Raw genomic sequence first — 26,785 nt, forward strand, 5'->3', positions numbered from 1 at the left:
CTTTTGATTGGGGAGTTTAATCCATTAACATTCAATGTTATTACAGTACAGACAGTTCTTCACCTATTTTGACCTTTGGGTTTTATCTGTCATTTTATTTTTACCACTGTTTTTGCACTTTTAGTCACTTTTACTGATAAGTGTTCATTTCTAGACTCTCTTCCAGGCCTCTCTTTCCTGTCGTTTCTTTTCATGCTATAATACTCCCTTTATTATTTCCTACAAAGCCAGTTTCTTCGTTATAAACTCTTTCAGTTTCTGTTTGTCTGTGAATATTCTAAACTTGGCCTCATTTTTGAAAGAAGTCTTGCAAATATAAGATTCTTGGCTGACAGTTTTTCTTTCGCAGTATCTTTTTTATTTTATTTTACTTTTCTTGCAGTATCTTGAATATATTATATGGCTATCTTCTTGCCTCCATGGTTTCTGATGAGAAATCAGCACTTAATCTTATTGGATATCCCTTGTATGTTATGCATTGCTTTTCTCTTGCTACTCTCAGAATTCTCTCTTTGTCTTTGACATATGACATTTTGATTAGCATGTGTCTTGAAGTAGGTCCATTTGGATTTATTCAAATGGGAGTACATTGTGCTTCTTGGACATGGATGTCTCTTTCCTTCAGTAGGGTTGGGAAATTTTCTACCATTATTTTTCAAATATTCCTTCTGTCTCTTTTTTCTTCTCTTCTCCTTCTGGGACACCCATGACATATATATTTGCATGTACCTTGCCATAATTTAGTTTCCTGAGACCCTATTCAATTTTTCCCATTCTTTTCTTTATTCTTTTGCATGTTTGCTTTCAGAGGCCATGTTTTTAAGCTCATTGATCCTTTCTTCTGCCTCCTTGGATCTGATGTTATATGCCTTCAGTATATTTTAAATTTCATTTATTGTGCCTTTCATTCCCACTACATCTGCTATTTTTCTATGTATGCTTTCAAATTCTTCTCTGTGCTCACCCAGTGTTTTCTTAATATTCTTAATCTCTTTAGCCTCCTCATTAAATTTATTAAGTAGATTTGCTTGAACACCCATGATTAGTTGTCTCAACTGTCAGCTGGCGGTTTATCTTATTCCTTTGACTGGACCATATCTTCCTGTTTCTTGGCATGGATTGTAATTTTTTCTTGGTGTCTTGGCATCTGGCTTATTAGAAACACTTTCTCTCCTTAGTTTAGGGTTTTTTGTCCTTTCTCCCTTGCTGTTGTGTAGTAGGAGCCAAGGATGTAATTGGTACTGTAAGGTATGGAGGCTGAAACTGCCCACAGTGCCCCAGGAACCGATGAAGCTTCTCCCACCCTTCTCCCCTGCCATGGGTAGGGGCGTAGCTGCAGCTATATGCAGCAATCTGAACCATGTAGGCCAAGACCATCTGTAGTTGCCTGGAGAGAATGATGAAGCTTTATACCTCTTCTTCCCTATCTGGGGCAGGGATGGATTTCCAGCTGTGGACAGCAAACTAAGCTTTGCTCATCAAAACTGACTGCAGTTGCCTCGGTAGACTGACCAAGCACAGGCCCCCCTTGTTCCCTGCCAGGGGTGGGGATAAACCCCCTGGAGGGACCAACAGTCTAATCTGTGTGGGCCGCAAGCACTTAACAGTTGCCATGAGAGGCTGAAGGAGTACTGTCCCCTCTGCCCTTACTGTGGTCAGGATGGAACCACAGAAGTGCCCAACTGTCTAGTCCATGTGGGCCAAATGTGCCTACGTTGCTTAGAGAGGTTGAAAAAACACTACTCCCCCTCCTGTCTTATCAGAGTTTGGGGTGGAGCCACAGGAGTCCAACAATCAGTATGTTCAGGCCAAAAGCACTTGCAGTTTCCCAGAGAGTATAGGGAAACACTGCCCCTGTCCTATCCTTTTTTTGGGTGGGTGGGTGGCGATGAAGTCATAGGTACCCAAAAATGCTGTCCCTGTGGGCCAGAATTGCCTCTGGTTGCCTGGAGAGGCTGGTGAAATACCACCTATCCTATCAGGGCACAGGAAGGAATCACAAGTGTCCAACAATCCAGTCTGTTTGGGCTAAAAGTGTGTGCAGTTACCCAGAGACCCTGGGGAAACACTGTCCCCTTCCTATCCTATGGAGGGTGGATGGAGCCACAGGTGCCCAACAAAGTGTTCCTTGCTGGCAGAAATGCTTGCTATTGTCTGGAGAGACTCAGGAAACACTGCCCTCCTCCTGTCTTATTGGGGTAAGGATGGAGCCCCAAGTGTCCAACAATCCAGTCTGGGCCAAAAGCGCCTGCAGTTGCCCAGGGAGGCTGAAGAAACATAAGTCCCCTCGTGTTCTATTGGGGGCCATGGATGGGACCACAGGTGTCCAAGTATACAGTCTATTTGGGCCGAAAGCTACTACAGTTAACCAGAGAGTCTGGTGCAGGTCTCCCCACCTTCCTCCCTGCTGGGGTGAGGCTGGAGCCCAGGCTAGGGTTGTAGTCGGTGTTGGATGGAAAGAAGCTGGGCACTTCCATCACTGTGGTTTTCATTCAGCCCTGCTTCCCCTCTTGTGAGGGGTCGAGTTAAAATGGTGCCTGCTGGTCTGTTTTGGACTTGGACAGGTTCAAACATTAGGTGTTGTTAGGATTAGACTTTAGCCAGCTGAATTTACTAATCAGTAGCTGAAGTTGGTGCTTGACTGTCTCTCAACACAATGTCTGGCTTGATTTACTCAACAAAATGTCCTCAAGGTTCTCCCCCATTTTTTGGAAACGGAGCTTCCAACTCCTGCCAGGGCGTAGCTCCTGAGGTGGCTTGTGCTGCCACTGGGTATCTTCACAGGGCAGTCACCTCCTTTTGTTCTTCCAAGGATGTTGCAGGATGCTCCTCGGGTCTTCTGGGCGTCCCCCCAGACAGGTGCTTTAGATAGCTCTAGGTGATTACTAACTGCACTGTAGGACCAGATGACTCTTGGAGCTCCTTACTCTGCCACTATCTTACCCCTCCTCCCCTTGGCAGACTCTCATTGTAATTTTAAATAACATTTTTCTCATGACTAAGAATGGTCAAGATTTTTCCCCATTGGCATTTGCCATTTGTATATCCTTCCTGTAGTGAATTTAATCCTTTGCTCATTAAAAAAAAAATTAGGTTGTTTGCTTTCTGATATTGAGCTCTGAGATTTCTTTATATATTATAATACAAGTCCTTTGTCAGATACAGGATTTGCAAATGTTTTTCTGCCAGTTTTGTGACTTCCCTTTCCATTTTCAAATGGAATCTTTTGAAGAACAAGAAGTTTTAATTTTAATGAAGTTCAGTTTTATCATTTTTCTTTTCTCTTTTTTAGTGTATAATTTTAAAAAATATGTTGTAGGTTTTTAGATGCTCCTTATTTTTAGAGAAGTTTTAGATTACAGAAATGTTACGTAGATATTATAGGAAAAGAAAGAAAGAAAGTATAGTTTCTTTAAACTATACTTTAAAGTTTGTTCTTTTTGTGTCCTATTTAAGAAATCTTTGCTTAACCCAAGGTCACTAAGATTTTCTCCTATATTTACTTTCAGAGATTTTAATGTGTTAGCTCTGATATTTAGGTCTATGATGTGTTTTTAGTTCATTTTAAAAAATCACTTTCATTGAAACATTCATAAATCATACGCTATCTAAAGTGTATAGTCTATGGCATTTGGTATAATCACAGAGTTGTGCATTCATCACTGCAATCAAAATTAGAGCATTTTCATTACTCTGAAAAAAGAAACCTACCCCTTAGTAGTCACCTCTCAAACCCTCTATTCTTTCCCTGCCATACGTTCCTGCTTGTCTATTTTTATCTCTATAAATTTATTTGTATTTATATCTTGTATGGAGTCAAACAATATGTAGTGCTTTGTATATAGTTTCACTTTGCATACTTCCTTTTTTTTTTTCACCATTGATGGAAGAATATTGATATATTACTATACCTTCCAGTATATACTTTACTTTGGTTGAATTTTTGCCCAAATATTACCTTCTTATTAACGTCTTGTAATATTATTGTATATTTGTTCTATTTCAGAGAAAAACATTCTTATATGTGCACTATTACCCACACTCATTACCTAAAAGAGGGTGTGCTATGCTAGACAGTCCCATGTTTCATTTTTTAGCTTTTCTTCTAGTGATATACATGACTTTAGACTTTCCTGTTCAATCACTATCATACCCATACATTAATGCCGCTAATTATAAGCATTATAATGTGCTTCCAACATTTCTATTTCCAAATATTGATAAACAACTTTTTACCAATTCTGTTCAGATTAACCCTCAGCTTTCCGTTCTCTATCCTCGTTCTATCTTCTGGTGACTTATATTCTAGCTATTAACTACATGAGTTTGCTCATTATATTTAGTTCATAATAGCAAAATCATACAATATTTGTTCTTTTGTGTCTGGCTTGCTTCACTCAACACAGTGTCCTCAAGGTTCATCTGTGTTGTCATTACTTCATTTCTTCTTACAGCTGAATAATATTTCATTCTATGTATATACCACAATTTGTTTATCTATTCATTCCTTAATGGACACCTGGATTGTTTTCCATCTTTTGGCGATTTTAAGTAAAGTCACTATGAACATCAGTGTGCCTGTGACTGTTGTGTCCCTACTCTCAGTTCCTCTGGGTATCATTTTTAGTTAATTTTTAAATATGGTATAAGGGAAGGATCAGGTTCATTTTTTACATATAGCTTTACAGTTATTCAAGTACTGTTTCTTGAAAAGCATATCCTTTCTTCATCGATTTGCCTTGAAACCTCTGTCAAAAACCAACTGGTCATATGTGTGTGGATTTATTTCTGAACTCTTTTTTTTTTTCTTTCATTGATCTATGTATCTATCTTTATGCCTTGATTACTGTAGCCATTTAATAAGTCTTGAAATCAGGTAGCGATTCTTACCACTTTATTCTTTTTCAAAGTTGTTTTGGCTATTCTAGGTCATTTATGTGTATATTTTAGAATCAGCCTTTTGATATCTCTGAAAAATTCCCTGTGATGTTGATTGAAATTGTGTTCCTTCTGTAGTTCAGATTGGGGGAATCGTTAGTTTAACAATATTGTGTTTTGTGAATGTCCATTCTTTCATCATTAAGTATAATGTTAGCTGAAAGTTTTGGTAGATGTCTTTTATTTTATTTTTTTAAAGATTTATTTTTTAAATTTATTTCTCTCCCCTTCCCACCCCCCCATTGTCTGCTCTCTGTGTCCATTTGCTGTGTATTCTTCTGTGTCTGCTCGCAGTTTTGTCAGTGGCACCGGGAATCTGTGCCTTTTTGTTGCGTCATCTTGCTGCATCAGCTCTCCATGTGTGCAGCACCACTCCTGAGCAGGCTGCACTTTTTTTTTGTGCAAGGCAGCTCTCCTTGCAGGGCACACTCCTTGCATGTGGGGCTCCCCTACGCGGGGGACACCCCTGTGTGACAGGGCATTCCTTGTGTGCATCAGCACTGTGCGTGGGCCAGCTCCACACAGGTCAGGAGATCCTGGGTTTGAACCCTGGACCTCCGGTATGGTAGGCGGATGCTCTATCAGTTGAGCTAAATCTGCTTCCCAGTAGATGTCTTTTAGAGGAAGTTTCCTTCTATTCCTAGTTTGCTGAGAGTTTTGTTTTGTTTTTTAAATCATGAATGGGTATTAGGTTTTGCTTTTTAAAAAAATCATGACTAGGTATTATTTTTTGTCACGTTTTCCTGTCTCTATTAAGGTACACGTAAATCCTTGGAGAGTCTTTTGATTTAGCTGTTTTGACTGTCTTTGTGGTAATTTTGGGAGGTGTCCTCTACTGTCATCATTTGTTTTAGAACCCAAGCCATAGTTTCCATAGTGGGGTTCATGGTTATTACTTCAGCATTTGTCTACCAACTGTGTAGGACAGGGACCTTGATACTTAGATTCTTAGTTGGCTGAGGCATCTATTCATTTATGTAGTCATCCATTCAACAAATACTGAGCACTCTTATTAGTCAAAGTAAATGCTAGCTGTGGTAACAAATGCCCAAATCTCAGTAGCATAACATACAAATACAAATCCTTTGCAGATATCAGTCTCATGTATGTTGGGTATCTCTTCTGTGCATTTTACTTTAAGGATTATCTCAGGTATCTGGGCTGCTTCTGTTTTGTGACTGTACCTCCCAGAGTTCTTTACTTCCAGTCATGTCTGCTGAGGGTCCTGGCAGAAAACTCTACAGGATATTCTAGGGGCCAGGCCAGGAAGTGGCATACATCATTTATGTTCTCATTCCTTTGGCCAGAACTCAGTCATAGGGGAAACCTAATCACCAAGGAGCCTGGGAAAGGTAATAATTTCATGAGAAGAAACAAACTCCATTGAATACTTTAATGTGAACCATGGTATAACTGAAGCATTAGAAAATCTCACCAAAAGTTTTCTTTGCAACCTCATGATGGTCTTTGAAATAGGTCCGTATAGAACAAACACGATAGCTATGGTGAATGTGTATATATAGCAGAGACCAGATCTCATTTACAGATGTGTGGCTTGTTTAGTTTTAAGACTTTCTGAATAATTTACTAATATTTAAACATTAAGAGATTTCACCTTAACAAATCCATATTTCCTGCTTTTACCCCTTTTTTTTTTTCCTAATGAAAGACCGTCTGACAACATTAAGCTTGAGTTCCCTTTTGGCGGCAACTGGCAGGAGCTGATTCCCGGCTGTCTTCTTTGGACAGTGCTGTGTTTTCCAGTTGCTTCAAGCCCCATCTGGTTGCCTTACTCATTTAATTTATCCACTGTGGATGTTTGAGTTTATGACCTTTGGTCTAGAGTAACTTACTAACTTTTGATACATTTTAAAATGCATTCAGTTGTCAAATAACATTTAGAGAAAAAAATGGATAGAACAAATTTATCTTACTGGGAAAATAACTGCAGTAATGTGTTCTCTGGTGAGTTCAAAGTTTCATATCTGGAAAAAATATTATTCTCAAACAATAGTATATGCCCTTTAGAATTCAGTGTTTTAAAAATTTATTTTTACTTTATTGATTTTATAAGCATGGATTTTTTTCACTTTTGATTTCTTGGTTTGTTTCTAACATTACTTTGATTATAAAGACCTATTAATCATATAGTGTTTTGCATTATTCTAATTATTTTCATATAGATTATATGTGATTCTCATAGTAACCATATGTGCAAAGGTAAGACAGGCATTTAAAGAAAGACATAGTGGGCCTTTTCAGAAACATGTACATGGACCAGTGTCACGGGTTCCTGAGAGATTGCAAGCAACCTGCCTGTCAATTGATGACTCTGTCCAAAAGAGGGGATAGCTGATGAAGAACTTCTTGGATTACTTCTGTTTGTGTAACTTTTAAATGACTTAATTATTATGGCAGGATAACCCGTTCGGTTATTAAAAGAGCCAAGCATATCTGCTTACCCATAGTCAACTGGATTTTAGCAGAAATCATTCATTGTCAATAATAACATCTCTTTGAAATGTTTACACAGAAGGAAACTGAAGTTAGTGGCTGGCTGTTCACTGTTACCTAGGAAAATGCACTTCTGGTCTGGTGTTCTTTGTGTTGTACCAGTAGCTCTATATCCAAGGGCTGCTGATGCTTCTTACTGAAACATTCTTAAGCAAGGCTTTGGCAGGCTTTTCTTATGCATCTTTCTACTTTGTAAATAGAGGCATTAGAAGAAATGTGATTTTTGAATACTGCCTAACCACTTTCTGCTTGTTACATACCCTGAGACCCTCAATGAATGCCAGCAAACAAATTAAATCCACACGCTATTTGATACACATATCTTTTCCTCAAACAAAATTTGAATTCCACAAACACAAATTGAGTCATTTTCCAAATGTTTGTATATGACTGGAAGGTTTTGTCCTATTCTTTTGTAACCAATACCATAAAACTTCTGAAGGATCCATGATGCATTTATTGTACAATGTTAATTCAAAACAAAACTTTATACTGACTAGACTTGAAGCTATAGAGAGATACCAAACTCATTTCCATTGATCAGTACAACATGTTTGTACCAACCTGATCTAAAAAATGTGTAAAAGAGTGCCATGTTCTAAAACCTTATTATAGTTGTAAACACGAGTGCAGCTGTTACAAATCTAGCAAAACCACAGATTAAACAATTTAAAATTTACCGAAGATGACATTCCAGACTCATTTTTCATAATACAAACACCCTGGGATATGCCTTTGAAATGAGTGGAATTGTCATTAATATTAATGCCACTGAATTCAAGGCTGAGAAGTCATTTTTCTTTGAGCTTTATTTTCACTTCTAATTTTGGAATAAAATATACTTTTAGCCTGGAGTATGGCATGGTTGTTCACAGCCTGAAAAAATTTGACCCTATTGCTTTTGAATTGTAAGAATGTAAAAATACAGTTTAAATATTTTATTCTTTCTTTATGGTCTTTGAACTCAAATAACGTTAGAATTAAATTTGGCAAAAATTAGCTGTCAGTGGAATCCAATTGCATTGGTCAATTAACAAATGATGTTAAAAATAGTTGCTATTTTAGGATTGTGTTCGTGTGACATTTTAGAATGCTGTTTTTGAGGAAAGAATTTTTTTGTAAATGATTTCCAGTATGTTTCTTTGTAGTCTTGTCTTTTAGCTGGACTAGGATTGTATAAACCTTCAAAATCTGTACCACACTGATTTGTTTTTCTCCTTATTTTCTACTAATTGGATATCTGGGACAACTGGTGAGGTATCAGTTTGGCATTTTTAGAGCTACTTTATGTGCTCTGATTTTCTATTGAATTTTGTATGATTTTTACCAAATTTTTTTGAGTATGCAAGGATCCACTGGGAGCTCTTTGAATGAACTCCACCAAATAGTTTGTGAGGGGCAGTTGTTTTATTTTTGTTTGTTTATTGGTAACTGCATTTTAAAGTTCTGTTTGTCTTTACTGAATTTCTTAACTGGACTTTTGGGGAAGCTTCTAAATTGGGTAAAAGAGTAATTAAATGACTTTGTAAGCTGCTCCTAGTTCTCTATTAGAAAGCAGCAACATTTTTCAAAAGAAGACAGTTGAATCTCTCTCATATAAACTTGTTCTTCAGTTTCTAGTAAACATTTTCTAATCAGGAGAATTGAAGCTAACCACTATTAAGTACCTTCTTATAACCTGAAGTTATTAATTGTGAAAGCACATAGCTGATATGGTAATATCTTATTCAGAAGAACATTATCTTTTTTTTTCCTAAAGATTTATTTATTTCTTGTTGTTTGTGCTCGCTGTATGTCTGTCTGCTTTTCAGGAGGCACTGGAAATTGAACCTGGGGCCTCCCATGTGGGAGGGAGCACCTAATTGCTTGAGCCACCTCCACTCCCTGCTTTGTTGTGTCTCTCATTATGTTTTCCTCCTTGTGTCTCTTGTTGTGTCATCTTGTTGCATCACCTTGCCATGCTAGCCCATCACATCAGCTCATTGTCCTGCTCATCTTCTCTAGGACGCACTGGGAACTGAACCTGGGACCACCCATGTGGTAGGCGGGAGCGCAATCACTTGAGCCACATCTGCTTCCTAATTTCTTTTAACACGAAAGATTGGTATACAGTAATGTTGCTGTTGCTTTTACCTCTCCTTTTCTTTTCTTTCCTTTTTCTTTTTAATTTAAAAGATTGTGGAGGTTTCTTTTAACTCTTTTGCCTATATTCTGAGAAGGAAATCTGGGCAGATACATTTTGCCCTTGCCTTTCCTGTTCAAAAATTTTTGCAACCATCTCAGGATACTTTAGCTTGCCATAGGGCTGCTGATGCAAAGTACCAGAAATATGTTGGTTTATATAATGGGGATTTATTTAGGGTAAAAACTTAACAGTTCTGAGGCTGTGAAATGTCCAAATCAAGGCATCAGCAGAGATGCTTTCTCACCAAAGTCAGCTGCCACATGGTAGAGCAAGATGGTTGCCAATCTCTGCTGAGGTCTCTGCTGTCCCCTCCAGAATCTATTGTCTGCTGGAGCTCATCTGTGGGCAATCAGGCATAGGGCTTGTGTCTTATTGGGCCTCCTCTCTCAGTTTCTGCTGCTCCACTTTCTTCCTGAGTTCAGCTGTGTGTTATTATATGTATGGCTCACCTCTCCCTGGGCCTCTCCTCTTTGAGCCTTTTGGGCAGGGGCCATTAACAAGGGGTCTGTGAGCTTGAGTTGAAATTCCAAAAAACATTATTCTTATGTGGACAGGTTGGTATAGGTGTGATATATTTATTAAATAATACACAGTATAGTCTGGACTTAGTAAGGGGTTTTTGGTTTTCACCTGACTGGCAAAGGGGTCATGGAACAAAAAAAATTAAGAAACCCTGCTTTTGAGACTTCTCTCCGTGAGCTCAGCTGTTGGAGAACCTGGAGTCCTTTCTCTCACATTGAGGGTCAGATATGGTGGCTTCCTTTTCCCCCCTCTCTCTCTGTGTCTCCATTTATATCAAACCCAGCAAGAGGGCAGAGACTCAACCTGCTTCACTGACATACACCAAACAAAAGGTTCTCACACCCACAGGAAGAAATTAATTAAAAAAACATAATTTATCTCTCTTTGGATTCTTAAAATTAATTAAAAAAACATAATCTGTCTCCTTCTGGGATTTACAAAAGATTCAAACTGTCACAGCAGCCATCCTGGGATTTTCCTTCACTATCATCCATTCTTCTATCCTTCTTCTGATATTGGCTGTTCTGTTGACTATATTCCATGTCTTCTTCTTTGGTGGTTTATTCCCTCATTTTGGAGCACATCTTTTATATCTTTCTTTTTTTTTTTTGTCCTCCTCCCCTCCACTCTGCTGTTTTGCTGTCTGTGTCCATTTGCTGTGTAATCATCTCTCTCTCTTTTTTTTTTTCCTCTCCCTTCTTATTTTCTTCTCTAGTCTTCATTGGGGTTGATCCTCCGAACCTCCGATGTGGGAAAGAGGTTCTCTGTCGATTGTGCCACCTCAGTTCCTGGTTTCTGTTGCGTCTCTCTTTTGTTGTGTCATCATCTTACTGCCTTGCTCGCCGTGCGGGCCTGGCTTACCACGTGAGCACGCCTTTACCAGGAAGAGGTGCCAGGATCAAACCTGGGTCCTCTCATGTATGGTGGACGGAGGCCCAGTCACTTGAGCCACAAATGATCAGATAGCTTACCTATCTTTCTAAAATAATGTATGTAAAGTAAGTTATTTCTGGACACTGGCTATCTGAACTTGTCTTTTATTCACACTTGTTTGATAGTTTGTCTGGATACAAAATCCCAGGTTGGAAATACTTTTCCTTCAGAATTGTGAAAGCATTGTTCCATTTCCTTCTAGTTTCTAGTATTTCTTCAGTTTCATGATGAAGTGCCTTGGTGTGGATCTCTTTTCATCCATTGTGCTGGGTACTTGTTCAGGCCTTTCAATCTAGAAACTCGTCTTTCAGTGCTAAGAAAATTGTGTAGATTGTATCCTCCCATCCATTTTTTCTGGAATTCCTTGATGTGGGTATTTGACTTTCAGAATGGATCTGATTTTCTTATTCCATCACCTTGTCTTTTTTTTTTTTTTATTAGAAAAGTTGTGGGTTTACAGAATAATCATATATAAAATACAAGATATTATCTGTATTTTACCACCTTGTTATTAACACCTTGCGTTGGTGTGGTGCATTTATTACAATTGATGAAAGCACCTTTTTATAAGTGTACTATTAAGTATAGTTCATAGCTTACCTTACAGTTCACTATGTAGTAAAGTTCATTTATTACTTTTTAAAAATTTTATTCTATTACCATATATATAACCTAACAACTCCTCTTTTAACTCCATTCAGATAAATATATTTATATTTTAAAGATCTATTTTGTTAATTTTTCTCCCCATCCCACCTGTTGTCTGCTCTCTGTGTCCATTCACTGTGTGTTCTTCTGTGTCTGCTTGCATTCTTGTCATGTGGCACTGGGAGACTAAGTCACTTTATTTGTCATGTCATCTTGCTGCATCAGCTCTCCTTGTATGTGGTGCAACTCCTGGGCGGGCTGCGCTTTTTCATGTGGGTGGCTCTCCTTGTGGAGTGCACTCCTTGCGCATGGGGCACCCCTGCGTGGGGGGCACCCCCATGTGGCACAGCACTCCTTGTGTGTGGCAGCACTGTGCGTGGATGAGCTCAGCACATGGGTCAGGAGGCCCTGGGTTTGAACCCTGGACCTCGTACATGGTAGGTGGATGCTCTTTATCAGTTGAGCCACGTCCCCTTCCCTCAGGTAAATATTTTAGTATCACTACCGTGCTACCGTCATTGTCATCCATTACCAAAACATTTCCATCATCCCAAATAGGAATTCTGTACATTTTAAACATTTTAATTCCCTTTTCCCTATCCCCACCCCATCCTCTGGTAACCTAGAGTCTAGATTCTGACTGTATGAGTTTGCTTTTTCTAATTATTTCATATCAGTGAGTTCATACTATAGCTGTCCTTTTTGTGTATGGCTTATTTCACGCAACATGATGTCTTCGTGGTTTGTCCATGTCTCATGTATCAGAACTTCATTCCTTTTTACAGCTGAATACTTCATTCATTGCCTTGTATTTTGACTGCTTTGTGAGACATTTTCTCAACTTTAAATTCCTTCCAGGAAGCGGACTTGGCCCAGCGGTTAAGGCGACTGGCTACCACGTGGGAGGTCCGTGGTTCAAACCCCAGGCCTCCTTGACCCATGTGGAGCTGGCCCATGCGGCAGTGCTGATGTGTGCAAGGAGTGCTGTGCCACGCAGGGGTGTCCCTGTGTAGGGGAGCCCCATGCACAGGGAGTGCGCCCCATAAGGAGAGCCACCTAGCGCCAAAGAAAGTGCAGCCCACATAAGAATGGCCCCGCCCACATGGAGAAATGACATGACAAGATGACGCGCAAAAAAAAGAAACACAGATTCCCAAGCCACTGACAACAACAGAAGCAGACAAAGAAGACGCAGCAAATAAACAGAGAGAATAGACAACCAGGGTGAGGGGGGAGGGGAGAGAAATAAATAAATAAATCTTAAAAATAAATAAATAAATTCCTTCTCTTCTTTTGAAATTTTCATTTCTGCTGTTAAATTTTTAATTTTCAAGACTATTCTCTGAATATTCCTTTTGTTAATGTTCTCTCCTTGTTTTATGGATGTTGTATTATTTCCTCTCTGATCTAAAAGTATTAATGTTAGGACTTTATAAAAATTAAATTTTCTCCCCAACTGTTCTTCTTTTCTGTTTCTTTTATCTGTATATTTTAGTTTCCATCTTTCATGTTAGAGGTTTCTTCAAATATCTGCAAATCAGTGCTTAGTCTGCTTACGTTTAGAACAGAGAACTAACTAAAAAGTTGATTGGGAGCTCCAGGTGCATGGGTCACACTGACTTTCATCTTGCCTTTAAGGTGATCTGGTTGAGCTGAGTGTTGTGGAAACCCCACGTCAGTATTTTCATATCTTTACTTTTGCGCTCTTCAGAGTTGCTCATCATTTATAAGTCAGGCTACCAGGACTCGATTAGGCTCGAGTGGGATAGAAAGTTTGGGGAGGGAAGTAGGGGGAAGGATGTCTCAGCATTCACTTTATATATATTTTTATTTAAATCCCTTCTCCCTTCTTCCCCCAACCGCCCCACCTCACTTGTGGAATTTTGGCTCTGCTCTTTAATGTGCCTGCTGACCCCTGCTCCAGAGATCCTTGTTTTACCTCTTTCTAGAGCAGGGATTCTTAACCAGGGGATCCCTGAGGGGTCTGTGGAAAGATTTTAGGGGTCTGTGAGCTTGAATTGAAAAAAAAAAAATCAACTTATTATTTTTATTTTCTCTGATCTCTAACTGAAATCTAGCTTTTCTTTCACTTACGATTATATGCAATAAAGAAATTACAGTAGTATTCATTTCACTTGACTGGCAAAGAGATCCATGGAACAAAAAAAGGTTAAGAACCCCTGCTCTAGAGGACAGTTCACCTCTTTTTGGTCATGTTGGAGGATGGGCTTGCTGGGAGCTGGGGTGGGGGATCTGAGGATCTAACTCCTTCTTAGAGACTTTTAACCAGCTGACTTATTTTAGTCACCCCCTTCATCCCTACTTCCTAAGCTTTTTGGGGATGCAGTGATAGAAAAATAGGATGTAAAATGGGTTGTCTTTTAGCTTTCCCATTGTGCTCTCAGATGCAGCTTTTCTCAAGTCTAGTAAGTCAGTTACTGCTTGTCCATTTGCTTTCTAGCTTGTGAAATTCTATTGCATTTTTCCCTTTTCTGTTCTCCTTGTCCTTGTGAGGTTATGCCCTAAAATGAAATTCCTTTACTATTATTTTAGCAGAGTTTCAGGAAAAAGTGAAATTATATGTCTGTGTTTTATCTGACATCTTTATCTGAGAATTCCACCAACAAATACCCTTATTATTATTATTTTTCCTTTAGTGATTTAATTTTTAATGTTTAAAATTTTTATCTATCTGTATATCCTTCCTGACATGGCTAATTGGTTATTCCAAACCATTTTTATTTTTTTTGAAAATTCTGATTTGTATGTAATTAGCAAAGTGAAATTACCAATAGTAATATTCTTGAATTCAACTAGACTCTAACATGGTCTTCCATTCTCTTTTGCTGCATGTCTGGAAAATAGATAATAATAATTTATTGAGTGAACATTTATTCTGTTCTGTGCATACCATTGCAGCAAGCTCACTATAATAGTGAATAACATCGCTTCTCAGCCTTTTGGCTAAGATCAAGTGTAGTATTTGTTCTTACCAGTTTAATGGTGAATAACTAATATGAAAAGGATGGGCTGGAATGCCAAAAAGACATGTTAGGGCAAGGATTTGAATAGTCTCATATAATTCTGGATTTTTGTGATATAATAGCTGTAGACAGATCAATTTGTAAAGCACATAGATCTAGATGATCCTTTTGAACAAAAGTCCCAAGAAGAACATCAATCTAAGGATTGATTGGTAGGATCCTTAAATAACAGCTCTGATACTATAGGTGGTTGGAGCTAAGGGCTTGGGCAGGTGTTTGGGCTAAAGTTAAAAATTTAAGGATTCCCACACGGAATATGAAACTATGGAAGTAAATGGGGTGGTCCATGGAAAGTGAGATGAGAGGGGACTAAAGATGGAACTCCATGGATCACAAACATTGAAGGGTATTTGGAGGAAGAGGAACCTGCTAGGTAAATTGAGGCCTACTGGACAAAGAAATGAGAGGCATTGGTACAATGGAAAGGAGTCAAGATGGAAGGAGATGGATGGAGTCAAGATGCAGCTTCTACCTCTGCAGAAAGGTCAAGTGAAATGAGGATAAGCATAGAGAAACTCCTGGGAACCTCATTTTTATGACCAGATTTGGGGAACAAATATTATTATATTTAAAGACAAAAGCTGCTCCCTCCTTCTTGGAGAATATTCACCTCAGTTTTGGAAGCACTGATGTGGAGGGCAAGTTGATGGTCAGCTTAGTCTGAGTGAGTGTGATATTGGAGGAAGTAGACTGGATAAGGCCAGGGCTGGGCAATTAAAATATAGGAATATGGGGCTCTTTTAATATGGTTAAGTGCTTTGGGATATGAATCAAGAAAGTGGATTGACTGGTGTATAATGGTCTCCAAGACCACCCCTAGGTTGGACAGTTCACTAAGAGGACTCAACGGCCCAGCATATAGTTGTCCTCATGGTTATGATTTATTACAGCAAAAGAATACAAAGCAAAATCAAAGAGAAAAAGTACATGCTTGAGGAAACCAGGCACAAGCTTCCAGAGTCCTCTTCCCATGAAGTCACACAAGACACACTTAATTCTTCTAGCAATGAGTTATGACAATGCATGTGAAATGTTATCTACCAGGGAAGCTCATTAGAGACTCCGTGCTCAGGGTTTTTATTGGGGGTCACTACTAGGTGTTGGCAAGCTGGTCACATGTACCAGCATTCCAGACTCCCAAAAGAAAAGCAGGTGTTCGGAATAAATCACATTGTTTGTGTAAACAGTTTGAGCACAGTGAGCCACACTTATCAGTTAGGATGGTGGGAACCCTTTTCAAATCCAAGTTCCCAGATGGCAGCCAAGGACCTACCTTGCCAACAGGCTTTTCTCAGGCCTGCTATATTAACTCTTTTTTTGTACAATCAGTTTAAGAGGTAAACCATTCTTAACGGTCAGAGCCGAGTTTTAATCTCAGTCTGTTTCATAGGTGTTTGATGATAGGGTTAGAGCCTCATGTGTAGATAGGTGGTATGATAAAAGTAGGCAGAAAACTAAGCTAGAAGATTAGGAATTAAGGGTGAGAAATATTGTCCTTGGAATATTTGACTCATGATGAGAAAGAATCATGGGAGCATGAAGGATTGATCACACTAGGACCTCAGCTGAATCAAGGTGCAGTTATGTGGTGTGAGAGAATAGTAACATAGTGCTGCTTCCTTCTTTCCTTCCCCTCCCTTCCTCTTAAAATTTGCCTTTTTGACTGTTTGCTCTTTAAACATCCTTACTTCATGCAAATACTGCCCTCTGTGATTTAGTACACATTAACTCAAAGTTCTAAATCTGAACTATTTATTATTGTAGTCACTAGCCACATTTGACTATTTAAATTTAAATTAGTTAACATTAAATAAAGTTAAAAATTCAGTTCCCCTGTTTCATTGGCCACATTTCAAGTGTTCAGTAGTCACGTGGGTAGTACTTACTGTATTGGATGACACCAATATAGACAGAAAATTTCCATCCTCATCTGGGCAGTGCTTTTCTAGATATCTCATACCTCTTCCTATTCATTTTCTGTTTCAGTGGTTCTCAACTTTTCTAGGTTCAAGGCATTCTTAGGAATGCTAGAATTTTTGGTGGGCATCCTTGATGATTTTAAAATAACATCATTAAAAGATGAGCTACAATTCATTGCCAGCTGCTACCATGTAATATGTCTTACTGAGTCCATGAAAATATCTGCAGTTATACTATTCATTTGGTCCTGCTGCAGTGGTATGTGCTGGTAGGAGAGCTGTTTTCTACCCCTACTGGACTTTACATAGATTGCATCATGAGATAATAAAAAATTTAACACTGGGCAGAAAGATCATCCTTCTCCTGGTACCTACCCTACCAGTCTGTATCTTCATATGTGTTAACTATTCTCAGGAATCCTCAAAACAACTCTTTGAGATAAGTGTTAGTCCACTGCCACAGCAAGTGAAGTTGGCACTCAGAAATTTCACATAATGTTTTGAGGGTCACCATACTTGTGAATAAAGATCCTTGATTCAGATCTTTCTGTTTGTCTTCAGAGTTTTTGCCTTTCCCATTGTGGGCTTGGAGTGGAGTGACTCTCCCAAAAACTCTTTCAAAGTTGTGCTCTACTAACATTTAAAAAAAATATACATTCTGTATATGTTTAATTCAGGATAAAGACTGAATGACCTGGAAGGGGAGTTTTTTATTTTTAAATTTTATTTCTTTTTATTTTAAAAAAATACTTATTTTATTTATTTCTCCCCCTTCTCGTTTCTGCTCTCTGTGTCCATTCGCTGTGTGTTCTTCTGTGTCCACTTACATTCTTGTCAGTGGCACTGGGAATCTGTGTCTCTTGTTATTTTTAATGTCATCTTGCTGCGTCAGCTCTCTGTGTGTGAGGCGCCACTCCTGGGCAGACTGCGCTTTTTTGCGCTGTGTAGCTCTCCTTATGGGGCACATTCCTTGCGCGTGGGGCTCCCCTACATGGGGGACACCCCTGCATGGCACGGCACTCCTTGAGCGCATTAGCACTGTGCATGGGCCAGCTAACGGGTAAGGAGGCCCTGCGTTTGAACCCTGGACCTCCCATATGGTAGGTGGACGCTATTATCAGTTGAGCCAAATTTGCTTCCCTATTTTTTTAATTTTAAGGGATTGTTAATTTTATTTTTTTAAATTAGATTGAAAAGCATAGGAAAAACTTATTTAAAAAAGTAAAAATCACTCATACTACCAGCATTTATTTTGGAATTATTTAAAGACTTTTCCTTTGTTTATATAGGCATGTCCTTTACAAAGATGTTATTGTTCTATTATATATATTTGTCTGCAGCTTCCTTATTTAATAATTTATTATGAACATCTTCCCAGTCATGAATATTCTTTGTGCACTCATAACTGTTCTGTTACTTTAAAATTGTGTGTTTTTTAAAATAGTTATTGTTAAACCCGCTTTAACCACTACTCTACTTCATTTTAGCTGCTAGGTCTAGTTTTTCCTCTGTGTGGTCTTACAAAGGAATAATTGCAAGAGAGAAACAAAGTCTTAAATTTGGTGGCACTCAGCACCAAATAATTCCAGATGTTTGCTTTTCCTTCCATATACAGAAAAGCCAATCTGATGCTGCGTTTGTTCTTATTCTTGCTTGTTTTTATTTCTCTTCCATTTCCTTTAGTTTTAACCTCCTTATGAGACTGGTTTTGTGCAGTCCTTGACTTGCTCCTGTGCCATCTTTGCCGCTGGCTCTCCCTCCAGGCCAAGTCACTGATGTGTCTGTTGGCAGGGAATGTAAATGATGGTGGTTCTCTCTTCCTGACCCTGGAGCATCCCAAGTCAACAGTAACATGAGGAATAGCAAGTGTCAGGGTGGGGTAACCACACATCCCAGGACTAGGATTTTAAAGTTGTCAGTTGTCCTGTGAGCTGTGGTTTAAGGATCAACTTGAGCAAGAGAGTGAATTTTTTCCTACTTACTTCTTTTTCTTGGTCATTGCCCATCATCATTGCCTTATTATTTGTCTTAGTCCTTTTTCTTTCTTAATATTGTTGGCTTACATTTTCCTTTTAGTCATTTTTCTTTGAGCATTCACTCTTATCTCCCTACCTCTATTTTTAATTTCTCAAGCTCCTTCGCTTTTCTTATTCAACCTTATTATCAGATTTGACTTCTGCTTGACTTGGTATAGTTTTTCATTTGATGGAGATGGGATGGTGGGGTGAGAAAGATAGGGATAAATATGCCATTTGCTAATTATTTAATATAAAACAAGATAATAAGGAATGTAATTCCTTTTGATTTCTTGCATTTGGGCCTCATAGAATTGGCTAATCACTAACGTCAAGTGGTGTGCAAAAGCCTTAAAGAGTGATAACTTCCCAGGCATTCATGATGCATTATGGGAAAAAGAACCACCCATGTAGAAGGTTCAAGAAAAAATATACCAGCAAAGGGAAACTAGTGTAGAAGTAAGAAGCTGTGCTATCAGTAACATAGATATTGTGAGTGAATGGTAGATGAAAATGGAAAGACTTTGAGAAGGAAGTGAATTTTGAGTATGCAGAGATACTTTGTTTGTGGTAAAGAGAGCTCTACTGTTACTAATTTTTATTTGAATAAAGGGCAAGTGTTGCCTGAGGAATAGAACCTATTCTGGGGCTCAGAAAACAAGATTTTATTCCCAGAAGGCAATTGGAAATGTATAACAATTTCATACTTAATTGGGAAGCATTTTTTACTAAAATGTCTGAATGTGGATATTAAAACTAACCTTATATCTGGCAATAGGGTTACTGTTAATAAAGCACTTAAAGAGATACAGATAAATCAGAATTTCTTAAAAAAGTATTCTTTGTCCTTGGGGAAAATCCTACTTGAAAATGGAAAAATTTCAAGTTATATTATTGTTCATTTCAAATTACAGGGATTTTTATATTGTTCCGTTAAAAGTTCAGTAGATTTTAGAAACTAGTTATTAATTGACCTCAGGTCTGCACATTTTCATTGCTTTGCAAGAGTACCCTTAAGGCTCAAATAAACTTAAAAGTAGGGTAAATGGTGTGTGCCTGTAAGGTCAGACTAAAACTATATTTTTGCCTGTCAACACTTGAATAGAAAAAACTAGTTTAAGAACATGACTACAATTTAGACTCATACCCAAAACCACATATACCATAGTATTTTTAAAGTCTGGAACCAAAATGTAGAATCTTTGTGTTTTACAGCATTTGAAACTACATCTGATATTATTGTATTTCTGTGCTGTCCTGATACGGCTTTTGGATTACATTAGTGGTAGAAGAATGATTTTTGCATTTAAGTAAGATGTATTATTTGACTGCACAGATGGTATCAGTTTTGAATTTATTAAGTAAAAGAAAACTAGAATAACAATGATTTTGCCAGTTCGTTTTTACTGATTTATTTTGGATGACTGGAGTGGTTATGAAGGTGGCAGACTGAACCTAGAAACTAGAGCCAGTCACAGAATGGGTGGGCGCTCCTCCTTCTACCACAGCTCTGCTAACTCACCTCATTCTTTCTCAGCAGAACCAGTGCCAGTTCTTCTTGGTGCAAGACTTAGTTCTGTTAGCATAACAAGTATTATGGTTAATTCTCTCCCCCCTCCCCTTATTTCTTCAACTAAATGTCTTCAGGCGAAACAGTTTATAGCTTTCTCTTCCCTTTTGTCCTTGACCCTGCCTTCTTTTCTCTTCTTCCTTGGGTTAGCTCATCCACTTCCAGGGCCTTAATTACCTTCCATATGTTGATGGTGCCCACATCTATGTCTTTATCTCAGGTCTGTCTCCTAACCTTTATTCTCAGAGAGACAGTTGCTTATTAGACTTCTTTACTTGGATACCCCAAGAATTTTGTAGTCAAGGTAGCCCAAACTGCACTCATCTTTCTATCCAAGTATGTTCCTCCTCCTCTGTTTCCTCTTTCAGTACCGTGCACCTAATTTCCTAAACAAACCTGAGAAGCCCCTTATCTCCTTCCTATTCCTTTTCTCACCATCTTCAATTGGACACTAAGTCTTGTGTATTTTAGCTCGAAAGTACCTCTCATATCTAGTCACTTTTCTCCACCCCTTTGTGCCACAAGATCAGGCCTAGATTGCTGTAAATTTGTCTTCCATCTTACAATATGGTCTTTCTGTGTCCCCTTGCTGGTCCATTTTCTACAGTGTTTCCGTGTGACCTTTCTAAAACACATTTCTGATTATGTCCCTTTTGTTGTAAAAATCCTTCAGTGGCTTCTCACTACTCTCAGGATAAAGTCCAGAGTCCGTACTTTGTCTTTCAAATCTATCCTCTCCTTGCCTGAGCAAAGTGGCAGCCTTGGTCAGTTCACTTTTATAGCTTGAAGTCCTACCCTAACACTTAACATTCATGAGACTTTCTTTTCTTGTGAGAAGCAAGAAATTTTTATTGGGGTCTCTTGTCCATTGGTAAATCACAGTTAAATCTGTATGCCCTTCTTCCAAAAGATACATTAGACATATTGCAATAGAGAGAGAGAACATGTAATAGTTGGCAAATTCCTTTGAGAAATCTCTGCCAGCAAGTCATGTTTGATGTTGTTTTAATGTTTTCATTACGAAGTAGAGTGAGCCTGTCTACTGAATCTGACTCAAAGTAATGGTGGTGATTAGATGTTGCCCCAGCCCATCATTTCTCTCAGAAAAGGTAATAAAATTGTTAATATCTGGCCATCTATGTCTGCCCCTAAGAGAGTGGGTTTCCTGAAAGACTTGGGGAAGGAAGGAAGAAAAGGAGAAAGGAAAGAAAGAAGGAAGGAAATGAGTCTCACCAGCAGAGGGATAAAAATGGTTAGGTCAAATACAGAGGTACCAATAAAGTAACTGCTTGGCAAATGCCCTAAAATGTTTCTCTCTGTTATTAAAAAAAAGAAGTTAGTGTAGTCATATCTCAGAGAAGGGAGTCATCCCTGATTTTGGCAAGATTCTGCAACAGCTGCTTATGTCTTGTTACTCTGTGCTCTCTGTTTTGTCTACTGAAAGGCCCTTTTGCCTTACGTTTTTGCACATGCTGTTCCTCGTGCCTGGAACTCTCTGATTACTGTTCACTTGGTGAAATCCCACATGGGGTTCAGGTCTCGGTTTCAGGTCTCTATGTATGTGCCCCTTCCTTGACACCCCAAGTCTGGGTTAAGAGCTCCAGTTATGTTCTGGACAACAAAAAACTTCATACTGCAGTTTTATTTTATGTTTTAAGTTAGTGACCATGACTGATATTACTTTCAGGAGCTCTTTTCAAGAGAATTGTATAGAGTCGGGGCATTTCTGTACTCCTAAAACCACTAAAGCCTTTGAACTTTTTTGAAACCAAAGTTGCCTTTGAACCTAATTAGAATATTGAAATATTTTAGATATAACAGACCATGAGGTACTCTGTCAACAAGCACTAACCTGCCTCAGTCCAGTTGTGAATGTATTCAGTGTAATTGCCAGTGTTTATGTTTGATGGTCTTTATTTTGGGACAAAAACTTCAGCTGTAAAACCAGTCCAGTCTTATCCCAGTACCTGACCTCTGCTTGTTTGGCCAACTCAACACACTTGTAAAGTGTAAGTAGTAATGATAAGTATTATCATTCATCATTTAGTATCACTTTGGTGCTCTGAGTTTAGTAAATAGATGGCCTGTGTTTCTGTAGTAGTGATGTAACATAATATTGAGTTTATTTAAATTGTAGAATTTTATCTCACTAGTTTTTTTATTGAGATAAAATTCACATAATGTAAAATACACCATTTTAACCATTCTTAAATTATACAATTTCATTGACTTCCAGTACATTCACATTGTTGTGCAACCATGATCATTATGTAATTCCAGAACATTTTTATCACCCCGAAAAGAACCCTGCACCCATTAAACAGTCACTCCACGTTCTTCCTCCTCTCAGACCCTGGCAAACAGTAATCTTCTTTCTGTCTCTATGGATTTGCCTGTTTAGGATGTTTAATATAAATGGAATCATATATATGGCTTTTTGTAATTGGCTTCTTTCACTTAGCATATTTTCAGTGTTCATTCATGTTGTAACATGCATCAGTGCTTCATTCTGTTTTATGGCTGAATGGTATTCCATTTTATGTATATATCACATTTTGTTTATCATTCATCTGTTGATGAACACTTGGGTTGCTTCTACCTTTTAGCTATTGCGAATAATGCTGCTGTGAACATTTGTGTATAAGTGTCTGAGTTCCAGTTTTCATTTCTTTTGTATATGTATCTGGAGGCAGAACCACTAAGTCATATGGTGATTTTAATGTTTTACTTTTTGAGTTTTTGATCTTACAGTACATCGTATGCTGATTTGTGCTTTACAGTAATGACAAGATGCCGTTGTAGATCTTATTTTTATTTTTATTATTTTTATTATCTATTTTATTATTTTTATTTTATTTTTTATTATTATCTATTATTTTTAACAGATTCAAGGAGATTCAAAATAATGTACCTTACTATGGAACAACAGATTATGAAGAGCTGAAAAGGACCCTGAAGATAATTTAGTCCCAAAGACTTATTTTACTGGTGAGGCAATGCAGTTTCTAAGCACTCCATTTAGCAACTTTTTCACTAAACGAGACAATGACTGACATAGCAAATGAGTACAGTAGAACATAGTATATTTTAAATGGCAGGGTGAAAATTGAAGGGCTTAGTAGGAAGTGTGTTGCTCAATAGTAAAACCAAACAAAACAATTTAGAAACTAAACTTAAAATGGAGAGGCTGGACTAATCTAGATCTTGGTCAGCACTTTCCCAGACAATTGCAAATCACCTCTGTGACCTCATCTCCCCCACCTCAGAGTCTTTGCTAGGGTTGTCTGGTTTGGGATGATTTGTTTGTGTATACTCTTAGTTGATTTCACAACTAAATAAAACAGAAAAAGTTGCTATCAATTATATTTGTTTATCTTTTCCTTCCAAAACTAATAAGTCTGAAATCTCTTGTTTATGTGGTACACAGTTACTTAAAGTAGAGCTAACTTAACAAAGAAACTAACTGCATAAATATTGATGAAGTTTTATTAGCACTTAGTCATTGCCCTGCTTAAAATTTATGTTCAGTTAATATTGCCTATATTTCTTTGCAGCAACATATCATATGTAACTCCTGTACTAGCATGGGTTATGCAACATGTTATTACATGGTAACAGATAAAATGATTTTTCTTTATTACTAAAAGAAAGGGGGAAGAGAGAGAGTCAGAGAGAGAGAGACCATAGATTGATATGAAACAGAAAACAGTAAAGAAAGAGAGCTGTGATTAGAAATAAGAAAAAGAGCGAAATGCTATAAGGCAAATCAAAGAAAAACCCTGGATACAAATATTCAACAAACCATAATCGAGGTGAAAGAACCGAAGAAATACGTGGTGTGCTTTTGGTAACACTATGTGTGACAGCACACAGGGCCCGGAGCACATCTACCAATGAATGAATGTACAAATTTTGGTCTATACACATGATGGAATATTATGCAGCTGTAGAAGAAATGAAATAGTGAGCATATGACAACATGGATGAACCTGGAGGACATTATGTTGAATGAAGTAAGCCAGACACAAAAGGGCAAATACTATATGATTGTGGTATTATGAACTAAATATATTGTGTAAACTCATGGAGTTAATAATTAGATTATAGGTCACCAGAAAATGGAATGAGGTTAGAGAATGGAAAACTGAGGGTTAATCTGCAGAATTGATAAAAACATTTATAAATCTTTGGAAATAAATAGATTTGTTAAAAACATCAACAATAAAAACAACCCAGAATAAAACACATTGAATTCATGTGCTAAATGCTATAACTGAATTTACCTATTATGAGAAATAAAAGGAAATACACATAAAACAAAAGACCATAGACACTTGTATGAGAGTACAGCTTGTTAATGGAGTTTGTATAATATCAGTGCATGTGAAGGTGAAATCATGGCCTTGAACTGCACTGTAGTTTTCATGGTCAGATAAGTAAACTACATCAAATTTTTATCAGTATCTGTTAAGAATTTTAGTACTGTATAGTAATGGTAAAATAAATTGATAACAAGTCCCTTATTTTGGATATTTATCTTGAGTTTTTCAGATGGCAAGGAGAATAGAAATAAAATTTTATTCAGGAAAAAAAAATTACACTGCAGACATGTAGCTCCTGTCTAGAACTACCTATCTTTTTGTTGTAGACAAAAAAGATTTTCTAGGTTAACTCCTTGAAGGGCAATTTAAATTATTTCCATTTAGGAAATTATGTAAATTCATATTAAATAGTGGGTGTTAAGGTGGTCAGATGGCAGTGTTCAGTTCACCCAGCATCATCAGATTTATATGGCAAAATGTTTTAACTATGTGGAATATGTTTTGCTGCCTTTACTCATTGGCAGAGACAAATATTGTCTGTGGTTTCCCCCAGAAATTTGGGTGGGTAAACTCCGGTTGCTAGAGATGAGAGAAAGGGATGAAGGAAGGTGGTCACAATGCAAATGCTCAGAATGAAATGGCACTTCTTCTAAGAAGACAGAGGATTTTAGGTTGAGGTCCCCAAAATTTTTGCTTTAGTTATGGATTAAAAAAAACGTTACTTTTCATATTCTACCTCTGTTTCTTTTTTTTTTTTTTTTTTTTGGTCTTTATTTATTTTTTTAATGTTACGTTAAAAAAAATGAGGTCCCCATATACCCCCCAACCCTCTCACCCCACTCCTCCCCCCATAACAACAACCTCCTCCATCATCATGAGACATTCATTGCACTTGGTGAATACATCTCTGAGCACTGCTGTACCTCACGGTCAATGGTCCACACCATAGTCCACATTCTCCCACATTCCACCCAGTGGGCCATGGGAGGACATACAATGTCCGGTAACTGTCCCTGAAGCACCATCCAGGACAATACCAACCCCCGAAAGTGCCTCATATCACATCTCTTCCTTCCACTCCCTACCCCCAGCAGCCACCATGGCCACTTTCTCCACACCAATGCCACATTTTCTTTGATTGCTAATCAGAAAAGTTCATGAATAGAATATCAGTAAGTTCACTCTAATCCATACTCTATTCCTCCATCCTGTGGACCTTAGAATGGTTGTGTCCACTCCACATCTATATCAAGAATTGCTGGGTACAGTTCTCCTGCTTTCAGTTGTAGGCACTCTTGACTCCCTGGTGTGGTGGTTGACCTTCTTCACCTCCATGTTAGCTGAGTGGGATAAGTCCAATAAACCAGAGTGTAGGAGTTGCAAGTGTGTTGAGTCTCAGGGCCTGGCTATCACATGGTCAGTCCAGAGATTCAGGTCCCCTGGGTATACGATAAACCACAGCGCCAACTATAGTTCCAGGAAAAGTAACAGGAGAGACTTGTGGACAAAGATGACATCTGAGTCCAGCTCCATCACACAGAAACACAAACTCCGAAGCAGGGCCAACTGACATGGCACTGAACTCCATCTGACATGACCATAGAACCTGTGGGTCTCTGTAGCCCTCAGAAGAACCAATACCTAGGGTTGTATCTACTTTATCTGTCTCTGGGACTCTGCTCAGGTGTGCATAAAGTCAACCCCTCTGATAACCTCCCAGCTCTTTTTGGAGACTCATAGCCATATAAACTCATTTGTCCTTTCCATTTCCCCCTTTTATTCAGGTCAAAAAGCATTTTTAACTCTTGGTATTATATGTAGACTGAGATATTCTGCTGGTCCGAGTTGACCCTTTTATTCAAGGTCATTTTCTAGTTACATCATCAGCTGGTACTTGGTAGTAATCCCTTAGTGCCATGGAGGCTCATCCCCGGGAGTCATGTCCCACACTGGGGGAAAGGCAGCACATTTACATGCTGAGTTTCGCTTTGAGACTGGCCACATTTGAGCAACACGGAGGCTCTCAGGAGGTAACTCTTAGGCACCCTGCAGCTCTAGGCCTTGTTCTTATTTCAGGTGCAGAGGCTCACAAGCATAGTCATTAGTATCAAGGGCTCTCTACCTCTGTTTCTTTTGTGACATGTCATCAATGATTTGTGATGTGGATGAGCATAT

The 26,785-nt window shown here is 38.3% G+C and overlaps 1 protein-coding gene and 1 pseudogene across 2 annotated transcripts in view; both read left to right on the forward strand.

The window, feature by feature from the left end:
- The window catches only part of FANCC (FA complementation group C), a 306,236-nt gene that overhangs the window by 19,276 nt on the left and 260,175 nt on the right, over positions 1-26,785 (forward strand). Inside the window, exon 2 of one of the 2 annotated variants that reach the window (XM_058301558.2) lies at positions 23,174-23,276. The exons of the other annotated variant lie outside the window; for it this stretch is intronic. The gene's annotated coding sequence lies outside the window, so the exon portion shown is untranslated. The remainder of the gene's footprint in view (positions 1-23,173; positions 23,277-26,785) is intronic. 2 annotated transcript variants of the gene reach the window in all.
- On the forward strand, positions 14,685-14,893 carry LOC111767209 (U2 spliceosomal RNA; annotated as a pseudogene).

The sequence above is a fragment of the Dasypus novemcinctus genome, chromosome 8 (genome assembly GCF_030445035.2).
Source record: "Dasypus novemcinctus isolate mDasNov1 chromosome 8, mDasNov1.1.hap2, whole genome shotgun sequence".
NCBI lineage: Eukaryota > Metazoa > Chordata > Mammalia > Cingulata > Dasypodidae > Dasypus > Dasypus novemcinctus.